The 12,936-nt window shown below is 41.4% G+C and overlaps 1 protein-coding gene across 4 annotated transcripts in view; it reads right to left on the reverse strand.

The window, feature by feature from the left end:
* Positions 1-12,936, reverse strand: part of GRAMD4 (GRAM domain containing 4) — a 78,744-nt gene that overhangs the window by 62,924 nt on the left and 2,884 nt on the right. The window contains exon 1 of one of the 4 annotated variants that reach the window (XM_068669708.1): positions 8,444-8,583. The exons of the other annotated variants lie outside the window; for them this stretch is intronic. The gene's annotated coding sequence lies outside the window, so the exon portion shown is untranslated. Of the gene's footprint in view, positions 1-8,443; positions 8,584-12,936 lie in introns of those variants that run through there. 4 annotated transcript variants of the gene reach the window in all.

Genomic DNA, 12,936 nt, shown 5'->3' on the forward strand with positions numbered 1-12,936 from the left:
CCCAGCCAGCCCGGGTCTGGCCCAGCTCCAGCCAAGTACAAAGCCAGGGCCCAAGTTCTGCCCATAAAAGCAAAGGGACCAGGGGGCTGGGGGGACATCTAACGTAGGCCCCCAGGTTAGGTTTTCACAGCGTGCATCTCCTTTTCCACTCTTCTAAAGGAAATACACGACAACTAGCTTGACATAACACTCAGAATAAAGCTGGCCTTTTATACTCTGCTTTAAAATAAACATTTGAAGTTGGAAGTACACATACTGGCATGGAACATCTTATTCATGCTAATAAGTTTATTATGAAATGTGATCACTACACTGTTTAAAAAGTGAAAGTCCTGTTAGCCCCGAGGAAGAATTTTCATTCTATCACTTCGAGTAAACAAAGTACAAGTTACTGAGACTAGTGCATATATATACACCTGTTCAACGCTGACCACATATTTCCACGATCTGAACCACATAGTCATCATCTTTTAATGATAAATACAGATAAATTAGAGGAGTACAGTAACTAAACACACCATGAAAAATGAACCATAATCCAGGCTTAGAGAAAGGCATTTTGACAACAGCCTGCCAAGATGTATGCAGAACAGTTTTGGACCTCTTGGAGCAGTCTCTCAGCAGCAGGCAAGAGCTTCATCTGCTCCAGGTGACTGCTCGTAGCTCACCCAGTAATCTTCAGAAAGAGACCAAAAGCATGAAATCTGAAGTGCAGTTTGCAAGAATGACTACATAGCCGTTTTCCAATAAATATTGTGCTTTGCTATTCTTTAAAACAAAAAAGCGAGAGAGAGAGAGAGTGCTAAGAGCTACATGTATACATTTGCAGCAAGACACAGCTCACTGCAAACGACTGAAGTCTGGCTAATGCAGTGCTCTTCAGCTCAGCACAGCTGAGAGCATGCAACCTCTCTGCTCAAACAGAAGCCTGTCATAGCCCTTACAACACCTTGCACATCTTCACACACGCCACAGTGCCAAGCTACCTAAGTATTTTATTTCCTCTCAGGTCAAAACCACACAAAATGAGTTACTGACCTATCACACAGAAGACTACAGATACATAATTGCTATGCTAGATATACAATGATAAAATGAACTCCCCTACCTTTTTGTTCACAAATCAAAGTTCATAACCCCAAATCATTCAGTTATTATGGGCACCCCACTGACAAGGTGGCTAATGGCCATCATACAGAGTAAAGCAAGACAGTTTATTTTGAGGGGCTTTGCACAATTTAGAGTGAATTCAGCAGAAACCAACATTAACAGTTTTGTGAGTAACCGCAGTTACACGTATCATTAATCCATCTAGGTATGAATTTTCACAAAAAGGCTTCAAGGATGTAGTGATTCTGAGTACAGCACTGCATAACTTCCACAAACTTGAGCTATTCTACTGCAATCTGAAAAAATTATTAAGCCTCTGAAATATCTATAATACAAAAATAAAATATATCAAAAATTAACAAGTGTTTGAGATGTGCTGACTACAGAAATCAATGATGAATTTCTCGTAAGTAACAATGTTCAACATTTCTGGTACATAAGAAATGAATTACATACAAGCTAGCACATGTCAACTACAACCACAGTACAATTAAAAATCTTCATTTTCCCTCCTATATACAGGCCTTGATCTTATAAATTATGTGTGTAATCCCCAAATCTCACGTATTTCTAGGTAAGAAACAGTGCCACATCTCATTCTGTTTCTTCTTCCTTCCTTCTCCCAACAGAAACCTGAAAACGCTCCTGCAGTTGATGCTACATGCATAGAAGGAAGGGGACTGGAAAAAAATAAATCACTGCATAGATTAGGTAAGTACATAGCGTTGTAATTCCTCATTATGTCAACTTCTAAATGAAGGGACACGAAGCATTGTGGAAAAACGTACACAGATATGTCAAAGGGCACCATGTGAAAATGCTATGCTGCACAACATATCTAAGAGGGATTTATCCAAGTACACTAACTGAAGGAATAAGCAGCAAGTTTCATACAGTAAATCTGCCTTCAGACAGCAACTTAATTTTTGGCAGTCTGTGCTATCCAGCAGCTCAGAAGAGCAATGTAAACTATTTCTTCAAATCTTATCACAGAGTACAACATTCAAGATCAAAATTCCACCAAACCAATGGAAAAGTACACAGCAGCTCCTCTGGGCAGAACTTGCCCACTCTGGAAAAAAAACTCCTTCCTTATCACACAGCTTGGGAAGAGATTAGAGGAATATTTACTCCATGTGACAGAGTTTGGAAATAACAGAGAAAGTGTTATTATTACAGAGAAACATATATATATAACAATATAACAATATAACAGAGAAAGTGTACGGTGCTTTCCTGTGTTGTTACACAGGAAAGCACCGTACTTGTCCTCTAGGTGTCATGGACCTCTTTTCCATTTCTTCACCGCATCATCCTCCAAGTAAATCCATTTGCACTGTTGGCACATTGGCTATAACCAGAATGGAATCAGAGCACCCAAAAGACAGTTTTGATTTCTGGACTGCAATTCATTGTTTAAATAATCTGGCTACTTAACAAACTTCTCTAAAAACAGTGAAATTGCAGGCTTCAGTTTGGAAAACTGTTGTTCAAGCTAATCTCTGTTACAGGGGCAAGCCTCTGTTCCCTCAAGTTTCCAACCAAATCATTCCTTCGGTATGCAGAATACCTGTTCTTGTCCCCACACTTAGATTAGCATTCCTAAATTAAAAAAAAACAAAAAAAAAAAAACAACTGCTTTTGCTTTAGGTTGTTACAAACATGTATAGACACACCAAGTAACACCAAGTAACAGAGCATCTAACCCAATGAGAAAGTAGAGGAGCCACAAGGAATATAAGTGCTCATTATCCTGTACATTAACTCTCTCAGTAAACCACCTGGGTATTTTACCATAACTGCACACCTTTCAGTTCACGTGTTTATTTTAACGTTCTTTGCACAGCAAAATTCAGTGGGAATCTTTGCTCTTGGATCTGATTGTCCCAAGAGATGCATGTATCCTGCGTTTTGTCTTCACCTTCCTTCCCCAAACCCTTTGCACATGATATCAACTGTGGTTAAAAAAATGAAAAAGCCAATTTTGGTGATACAACTAACTGCTCTCAGCAGAAGACAGACACCAGAAATGCACACATGCTGACAGTTGTGACTTGTTAAATAACCAGCTGGCAGAGAAATGTAAACATTAGGCCCCGCAGAGATTGTTCCCTGCCCCATTAACAATTTTAGATATATAATGACAACATGAGCCTGTGCTGGGAAGTGCAATAACCTCACAAAGAATGACAGAGCAAGCAAGCCAGATACTTGTAAGGAAATACAGAGGAGAGGATAAAAAATAAATAAATAAATGACTCCAGTAAAGTTTCCCACACATTCTTGTCTTTTCTCCCAAATTTTATTAGTTCACAAAACCAAATCCATCAATTTGGCATTTTGCAAACAAAAACTAAAATACCTCATCACTCAAAACACTCAATGACACAAACAAACACCCATCAGCAATCACCACCCACTGCAGACACACACAGCGCAGTTCAGTTGTCCACCTTCGTCAGGCTGGCATATGTAACAACATATGTGACCAGTGCAGAACAGGAGGGGAAAGATGGAAATACACAGCTGTATTCTACAAGGAGGCAACTCTAAGACTTTGCCAAACCCTCAAAAATATGTCGAACTATTGGCCATCACAAGGCAATAAATTAAGACCCACGGTCTCCTGGGTCACCTTCTTTAGGGGGGTACTCAGCAGCAAAACCATTTCTTCCTCCTGCTTTTTTTTCTTCCATGTCACTACCGTGACACTCAAACTCCACTCCAGGTACTGCAGACTCTGGGACAATAACCAGTTTTCACAGTCAGGCCTGAGGCATTGCCAAAATCCTGAAACCACCTCAAAAACGTGCTTTGCAACCAGTGCTTGTTTCCCATGGTCTCATCACTCAGTCAGGTCCAGGTCAGTTCCCAGCAAAGACTGAAGAACCTCTCCAAAATCTTGCAAGAACAAAAGTTCTGTGACTAGACCTTTAGTTCAAGCAATTTCATATACAACTTTGAGATCAAAAATTCAAAACCGTAGCAGTTTCTAGTATTTAATGTAACAGCCTTCAGCTTTTTTACCCGGCTTTCAAAGAGCTTATGACAATTATTCTTCAGGCAACCACGTAAGAAACAAGTCCGAATAGACTCCTTTTAAATTTTCAAGCCTCCTTAAAGCATGCACAGAGTTGAGGAAAACTGAACAAAAAATTGCACAACTTCAATGAAACACAGAAATGATGCATTACATAAATCTGTAAGAAAGGTACAAAGCCTCCTCCTAACAACTAACCGGCCAGACGAAGCTATTACCATAAACTAGTCCAGTTCTCATTAATTTGGCTGCATTGGTAGGAAATTAACATTTTAATGGCACTTGTTATATCCTACTGCCTCGTAACAGCAGATGTTTCCAGTGGCAAAATAAAAATTATACAGAGTTAACAACTACATTTTTGAAGCTGCTAAAACAACTGGAACAAGTTATCTTGGAGCAGGTCTTTAAATAAATCAGGGCACATCAACATATCGAGCTCTATTCCCCTACTGAGGGGGAACCTACTGTTGGCAGCACCACTGAAGGGTAATTTTGTGTTAAGTGGCATTTCTCCCCAGAGAAGCCAGTTCCTCTCTCGATACAGCCATATTAGCGGTATTTCAACTGCATCTCAACACAAAATGTACTGGACACAAGGAAGAGGCAGAAACCAGCTCTGTCCGTCTGCTTTTTTTGATCCCAGACATGAAGTAACCCATGAGGCCAGCGCTGTTAGCACTTCATGGATCAGCTCCTCAGAGAGTTTCTTAACCAAGCCTGCACACGCAGGCGGGGCTACCACACTACCTGCATGCTCTGTTTCAAAACAAAATATTTCCCTGTCACAAACACACCAGGAACCCAATCAGGTTGCTAAAGCAATATAAATCGCATGACAGTAAGCAGTAACCTGGCACATCACAGCGGCTTCAGGCCTGAAATAGAACTAAATTGACTCAAAAAAAAAGCACAATGGATAGTTTAGTAATGAAGTAAAGAAACCAAGGTAGAAGGAATGTGAATAGGACTAATTCAGTCATCATTTCAATCAGACGCGAGCAATTTAAAAGGCAGATAAAGGATGGCATTTGTATGTCTGCCTCTAAGACTGGGATGAGGGCCAGAATTACACTGCTTGAGCTGGCAGGTGTGTTTATGCCATGATGACAATTCAGTCAGTAATGATAAAGGTAAAAAAGGCCCAAGCTGTTGAAGAAAAAAGCCATATACAGACGATTTATCTTTCTGAACAGTCATGGTTGGGTGCTGGTAAAGGAAGAGGCAAGAAGAGTTGTTCCCTGCACACACAAGCCACAGTAAAATCATTTGAGTTGCACACATTTCAAAGCCTCATAAGGAGAGATTTTTGTAGAGGTGCTACCCTTCTTTATCAGAAAGACAAAGAACTCATCTCAGAATCTCTTCTTCTAAAAAATGCTTTATTTTTCAGGTCAAAAGTTCTAATAAAGACTCCTTCCAGCTCTGTCTTAGTGCCGGTTATTTCATTAACAGTCAAATATTTAAACCTGAGGATTTTAAAAATTTAACCATGCACTTCACTTTTCCAGAAAAATTCTAAAAACTTAATTATCGGTCACACTCAAATTCTGATCTGGGGGTAGCAAGGCTTTTGTTTACACTGTACAAATGTTTTAACAGATAGTCTCCCAAAGTCACAGAAACAGAGCTCAAGCTTTTTTACATTAAATATGCTGAAGACTGCAGGACAAGATCAAACTACTAGTGAACCCTCCCTAATCTCTGATTTGGATATATAATATATAATGTGAAAAAAATACATATATAATTCTTGACTATATTAGAAATTCCAGGAGGCCCATGTCTTTGTCCAAAAACCAACTTTGGAGCACCAAATTTGCTGAAAGGGGAATAGTGGAAGGAGGATGAGAGAGAAAGATGACAACTTTTGACTTCTTCATTACAGGTATCTGGGGTTTTTACCCACCTGCAAGATCTAGAAAGGCTGACTAACCTTGAACAGGGACTTGGACAGCTGTAAATAAGAGCCCGTCTTCAGCAAGGCCTAAGTCACAGGATGGAGGTGACAAGAAACAGAGACTGAAAGCCATCAGGATTAAAAAATATATAAATACATAGCAAAAAAACAGTTCATATCTTATGCCTGCCAAACCTTTCAGTTTATTGGATAGTATAAAACCTTCAAAAGCTAAAGAGCAGTTTTAATCAAGGACTGTTCTGGGGTTTTACTGTTGTACTCAACTCTGATGGCCTGCGGCAAAGCAGAGGCATCAGGCCTCCAAGTGCTGCATTATAAAAGTAGAAGAAAAAACATGCCCTGCTACAAATTGTCCTTCAGAAGAGGTGTCCACACCACCCAGAAGACATGTAAGAAAGTTTGTCTGGTCTTGAAAAGTACCTTCAGGGCCAGCAAGTGGAAAGACTTCTGGGTACCTGAGAATCAAGCCAAACAATAACATGTGAAAGCTGGGCCCAATTTGTGTTATAATTAGCCCTATGACCTTTGACTAAAAGGTCACATGAGTTTATATATCAAAAATAAAATAAAATGAAAAAACAAGCTTTTGGAGAAAAGATTGGGCATATACTTTGACAAGGCTACAGAAGAGGTCAGTCCATACTGGCATCCCTACACATGGATGCATGCAAGATCCCATGGGGGCACACAAGAAGCTGTCTTCCTTCAGGAATGATAGTACTACTGAACCACAAGGCACTGAATCCCCTTAAACATTAGGTTTTTCTTTAGCTGACTGAGTACAAGACGAGCTTTCCATGTCACCTTGCCAGGGAGAGTGCTTTGCTGTTCCCTGTGCCCCAGTTACAATGCTCACATTCCTCTTATCACTGTATTTGGCAAAAATCCTTTTAGTTTAAGAGTTGAATCTGCCAGTTAATCTTCGTATGAAAACAAAAGGAAGTTTATTCAAATGATGATCAATCCGTAAGTAAGAAAATACGTATGGCAGTAGCAGATAATCTACTTCAAGCGTTGGCGTCTGGTATTTTCTCCATGGTTCAGAAGCACCAGCAGTGCATATACTTCCTAAATACAGTTCCTCATCTCCTGTTTCAGATAACAAGCAAGCTGTGGTTAGCCAGTCATCTTCAGGGTCCAGCCCCTTCTTAGCATTCCCAGTAGATCTGTCTTTACCTACTTTTCTTCTGACATTTACAATAACACACTATTAACTTCATAACAACTTTGGCATTTATACAATTCATTACATCACGGACTTTAAAAAAAGAAGCCCTATGAAACATCAGTCTGTTTAACTACCAACACTTTGTTTAGCTGAAGCTTTTGAAAAGGGAGGAGAAAGTGGAAAAGCAAATCACCACCTATAAAGCAAACAGACACTCTTTTTTGCTCAAGTCCACGCAGTGTTTCCAAAAAACCATCTAACACAATTGTTCACCAGCTAAGTACACACATGAAATTTTTGTGCCACGCGTGAGGTCTGCTGTAGCTCTTGGATAGCATGAGCTTCTAGCCAGCTGAGAACAAAGCCACCAGCGGGTAAGATAAACAGATGTAGTTTGCTTCAGACAAAAAGAAACATAAACTGCATGGAAAGATTTTCCATGATTTAACAAAGACAATAAAAACTCACCAACAGCAGATTCTACAGTAATGAGTCACAGATAATAGCTTAATGCTTAAAGCTCATCTATAAAGAAAAAAAAATATTTATGCAATTACAAAGCATTAACAAAAAATAGGAAGGTACTTATAAATAGCTTCCATCTTCTCCAACTGTTTTTATCTAAGTGAAAACCAAAGCAGATACTGCACATTCAGGCTCGCACACCACCAGGAAAACCAATCTGGAAATACTGGGCACTGTTTCTCCCTCAGAAAGCATATGTTGTCTCTGTTCTGCTTTACGAGAGGACTGCCAAGTGCCAAAGAGCTTCGCTGGTCAAATTCAAACTGCTAAGCAATGCAAGTTCTGTGTTCTTCCTACAAAATATTCCAATAAATGGTATTTGTGACTTTTTTTCCCCCCCTAAGTATTTTTGTAGGGGGATAAGCAACCCAGCATTAAATGCAATCATTGTTAGCAGATCCCTCAAAAACTGGAAGATTGCTACTAGATAGAACAGGAAAAAAAAAGCAGAAGTAGCTTTAGAAAAAAAAATCAGTTTTGTTGTAAAAATGATTTCTAATACAGAGCTTTCTGGGGAAATCAGAACTATCCTACTTAGGCAAGTTATTTCACATATCTAGAAGTAAAAATAAGAGCTGTTGAATGTGTATAATTTCTTCACACCCATAAGCAACTCTGAGAAGGGAAAGCGAAAAACCTATATAGTAGGCAGAGACCCTTTTAAAAGCTTTATACTCACAACGTTTCTCTGAAACAAAACAGGGCTAGCTCCAGATGATCCGAAGGAGACCACAGCCTTCACTTCTGCAGTGTTTTGTAAGCTCCTGACGTTAGTTTTAATTACTGCAAGTTTCCAGGAAACTCCTACAGCTCAAGCAAGACTTGGGAGTACAGCATCCTGTAGCAGCTGGCAGATCTCTTAAAGGATCAGTATGTCCAGCCCGTTGCTCTGCTTACTGGAAAGGACAGTCCTCATTGCGTGATCACAGTTTTTGCACGGAGTATTGAGACCATGCAGCATTTTACACAAAAGCAAGCTACGCTTCATTTTTGTACAAAAAGGGATCTCAGATATCCTGCAGTATCTTTTAGGTTTCTTTATAGATTAGCCTCTGAGAGGAGTTTGAAGATCTTGGATAAAAGAAGTGCAAAATACTACAAAGTTAATCAAACTGGAGTGGTTTAATGCTTCGCTTATTCCTACCCCATTTGACGACAGTATCTTTGCAAGATGATGCAAGACTTGGCCCTGTGATGAGCTGTTTGTTAGTATTATTACCTGATGAGCACAGTCTGAAGTTGTCCTAGCCGCGGTCACACAGGGATGCTTAGGATGTATCGCTGCTCTCAAGCTCAGAGCTTCACAGCCACCTTTGTCCCACACAAACAGGATGGCTGCTGGCTGAAATCGTGCTCCTTGGCTCCGGGCAGCACTGGGAAGCAGCCAGGAGCTTCACGGATGGGACACGCAGACAGCTCCCTAAGCATTATTCCTCATCCCAGGAGGGAAAAGGTGAGGAAGAAGAAAGGTGAAGAAAGCCCTGAACCCAAAAAAAGTGAGCGTATCTCCAAGATAGAATCTTGAATTACAAATCGCCTTGCAGCTTGGTTTTAAATCAGGTAGTCACAGCTGTATTCATCAAGGACCACTTAAGAGCAAGGACCGTCACACTGAAGGCAAACAGCATTTCATCTTCTGGTGTTGAACATGCTGTTTTTTTCCTGCTGCAACACAGCATCTTGTTGTGATAACTGCATCTTTTCCAAAATGCTCAGAGCCCAGGCCCAACAGCCCCAGAACAGGATTTTAAAAGGTATTTACAGACCGGTCTCTTCCCTGCTGCTCAGACCTGCAGAGCCTACGCTGGGCACACCACCCTCTCTAGGCAATGCAGAAAGCAAAAAATCACAAGCTCCTGGCAGCACCTTGTCCCTGGCACAAAACCTCTGCTGGGTCCTACTTCTGTAGTGATGTCTGGAAGAGCAGCTTACGCCTCAAGCACAGGACCATAAGGCTCCGAAGATCTGGAGTAAATTGCAGGGTTTTGACTCCCACATCGGTCCTCACACAACTCGGAGGGACCGAACTCAAAGCTGTACAGCTACAGACATCAGCTGGCTCTACCAAAAGCAAATGGGAACACAGAAATCCTTTTCAGCAGCACGGGCTGCGCACGGCCTTCAAAGAACATTTCAAGACCTCCTTCTCCAGAGGCTCTGGATTTCCCCATCCCTACGGCTGTGATACTCCTTAAACACTGCAGACAGTTATAAATCCACATGCCCCTGTACAGCACTGCCACGTTTCCCCAGCAATGACAAAGAGCTGTTAACCTTGAGAAGTGCAGGAGGTTGTTTTAAAATGCAGCTACTGCGCACACCTGAGAACACAGAAGAAATTCAGAGAAAGGGGAACAGAAACACACAAACCATTTCCTGAGCGTGGGATTTCAGGTAGTAAAATCGGCAGTGTGAGACGGGAAGACTTTTTTTTTTTTCCCCTGAAGATGGCTCCAGAGCTAAAACACTTGCTCATGCTATTTTAAGCAGCTCCCTTTCACATTCACATTTCTAACTTGAAGACTCCTCTTTACAAAAGTTAAGCTAACGATAAACTTCAAGTTATGAAATAAACGCTGCTTTAAGCATCTGAAGACATTCGGGGATCCTTCACTGAAAGCTCAGAGATTAACTTTCAGCCACTGAGACTTGGTTGGTTTCCAAACCAGTGAATTTCAAGTGTTCTCCCTATAAGTAACCTTATACCTGAAATGAATATTGAAAGAACAACTGGCTTGTACAGGATGGCAAAAATGCCAAGCATTAGTAATGCCAGATACTAATAAAAATCCCTGACAGTCCTACCAAGAGCTCTGATAGCATGGTTATAGCGGCTGGAAACTAATTGAACTCAGGCACTAATTGTATGCATCAGGCCACCATAGAATGCGTGGCTTTGTTCTCTTTAATTAAGATAAGTACAGACCTCTCATATTATGCCGTTATTTTCAGGGGACTACTTTGGAAATCTAAAATGCATCTGTTAACCATTGCATTTGGACACAGAGAACTGCTGACTACTTTTTCCACATTATTTTGTCATGTCCCTTAAGGAAGAAATTCTTTACTCTGAGGGTGGTGAGGCCCTGGCACAGGCTGCCCAGAGAAGCTATGGGTGCCCCATCCCTGGAGGTGTCCAAGGCCAGGCTGGATGGGGCTTTGGGCAACCTGGGCTGGTGGGAGGTGTCCCTGCCCATGGCAGGGGGGTGGGACTGGGTGGGCTTTAAGGTCCCTTCCAACACAAACCATAATTCTGTGATTTAAGATCCTCAAAAAACAGCTTAGTCAACTCCATATACATATATATGAGGGGACACTCAAGAAACAAGAGTGTCCCCTCCCACAGGGTTTGATGAGAATCCCATGGATGGAGTGGTATTTCACACTTCATTCCTTTTCTTATTCCCCTCTTCTCTCCCTCCCATTTATGAGCAGCGTTACTTGGCTGTCAATACTCCACTAACAGATTTACTTCTCACCTGAAGCACTGACCCAAAAATAAAATCCCTGTTTCTAAATGTTACATTCAACACTGACTACAGCTACCCATGTGAGCGTACAAAACAGATGTGGCAGAAAATAAAATGTCTGAACTTCACCGTGTGCACTTTACAAGACAGATGTTCACCTTCGGGCATGTCAAAAGGGAGACTCAATAAAAGGGAGACTCAATAGCAAGTATCCACTAACAGCCAGGTGAGTCCCGATGGACTAAAACGCAGCGTGGGGTGGCTGCTGCAGAGCCAGAGCAGCACCCAGCAACGATGTGCCCACACAACCATAAGCGAGCGCTCACCCCGAACTGGGATGTGTTAAGTTTTAGACAGAAGCCCATACGCACACAACCCGAGGAACACATACCCATCTGACTCAGCGTCTAATGATGACAATTCCTAGGCATGTGCATCCCGCAAACCGAGTCATAAATCCCTTAATCACAGGTCAAAAGATGTACCAACGTCTGCATCGACGGGATCAGGAAAAGAGGGCTGAAGCATCTGTTGTTTTTTTTTTTTTATTTTATTTTAATCTGGAGACGTCAGCTCCTGCGGAAGGGCAGCAGCCCTCAGAAAGCTGCATCACCAGGGACTTAGCAGTGACCTCTAGGACCTGCATCCAGAGAAGAGAAAAAACACACGCTCAAAACTGACTCTAAAAGTCACTTATTTTTTTTATGGCATGCAAGGAAATAAAGACTAGTTTGCATCAGTCCCTGAGACAGCTGGAACAAGCTCTACTCCAAGCCTGATGCACTCTTGATAGCGTATTTACCTAGGACAGGCGACGCATTCTCAGCAGGCACTGGCAAAGAACTCGCTGCAATAACTCAGGATTTGTAAGAAGCTGCCTCTCAACTGAACTGCAGTTTCCATTCAGGTGGAGACACAGTTGTCAAACTAAAAGTAAACCAGACAACTGCAGGCATTCTCAAAGCATGTTTAAAAAATACCGCTATCCGACACACCCAGCGGGTTTCCTCCTCATTAACATGGGTAAGAACTGAAGACACGTGGCGACCCAGGATGCAAATAGAAAGAAATCTTCTAATGCACCTGAAGAAGTTAGGAGTCTTTACCTTCCACTGCTCTCAGAAGCAAAGAGCTGCATCTTCAGTCATATAAGCATCTCTGAGGATCTGGTCTCCTAAATCAGGAATTAAATCTACAACCACCAGAGTGTAAAATAGGAGAAACTGTTAAAGGGTGGAGGGGGAAAAGAACAAGACAGCCACAAATAAAGTACATATTACTAACCACAGATAAGGTACTTTTGATTTGCATTTGAACGCTACTCTTTAGCCAAGGCAAGCAGATCTACTGTGCAAGGGAAACTGTACCATTAAGACAAAGAAAAAACCTAGCCCTTCCTCTCTGCGAAGACTGCAGAGATTGTTAATATTTATGAAGCCTGAAGTGCCTTCAAAGACTTCTTACTTCATTTCCTTATGTCATACCAAAAAGCAGCACTAACTCATTTCAATTTTAAGGTAAGATCACCACTGAAATCTTACTGGTTTAATAAATTTTGACCTCCCAGGAGGAGGCTCAGCATCTTTGCTTCGCCCCCCCACATCCATACGACTGACAACAACCATGAGACGAAATGAGAAAACTTGCATTTTTCAGACTTTAGAGATCAAAACACATAAATCCCAACATCACCACCCAAAAG

The sequence above is a fragment of the Anas acuta genome, chromosome 1, assembly GCF_963932015.1.
Source record: "Anas acuta chromosome 1, bAnaAcu1.1, whole genome shotgun sequence".
In the NCBI taxonomy this organism is placed as follows: Eukaryota; Metazoa; Chordata; class Aves; order Anseriformes; family Anatidae; genus Anas; species Anas acuta.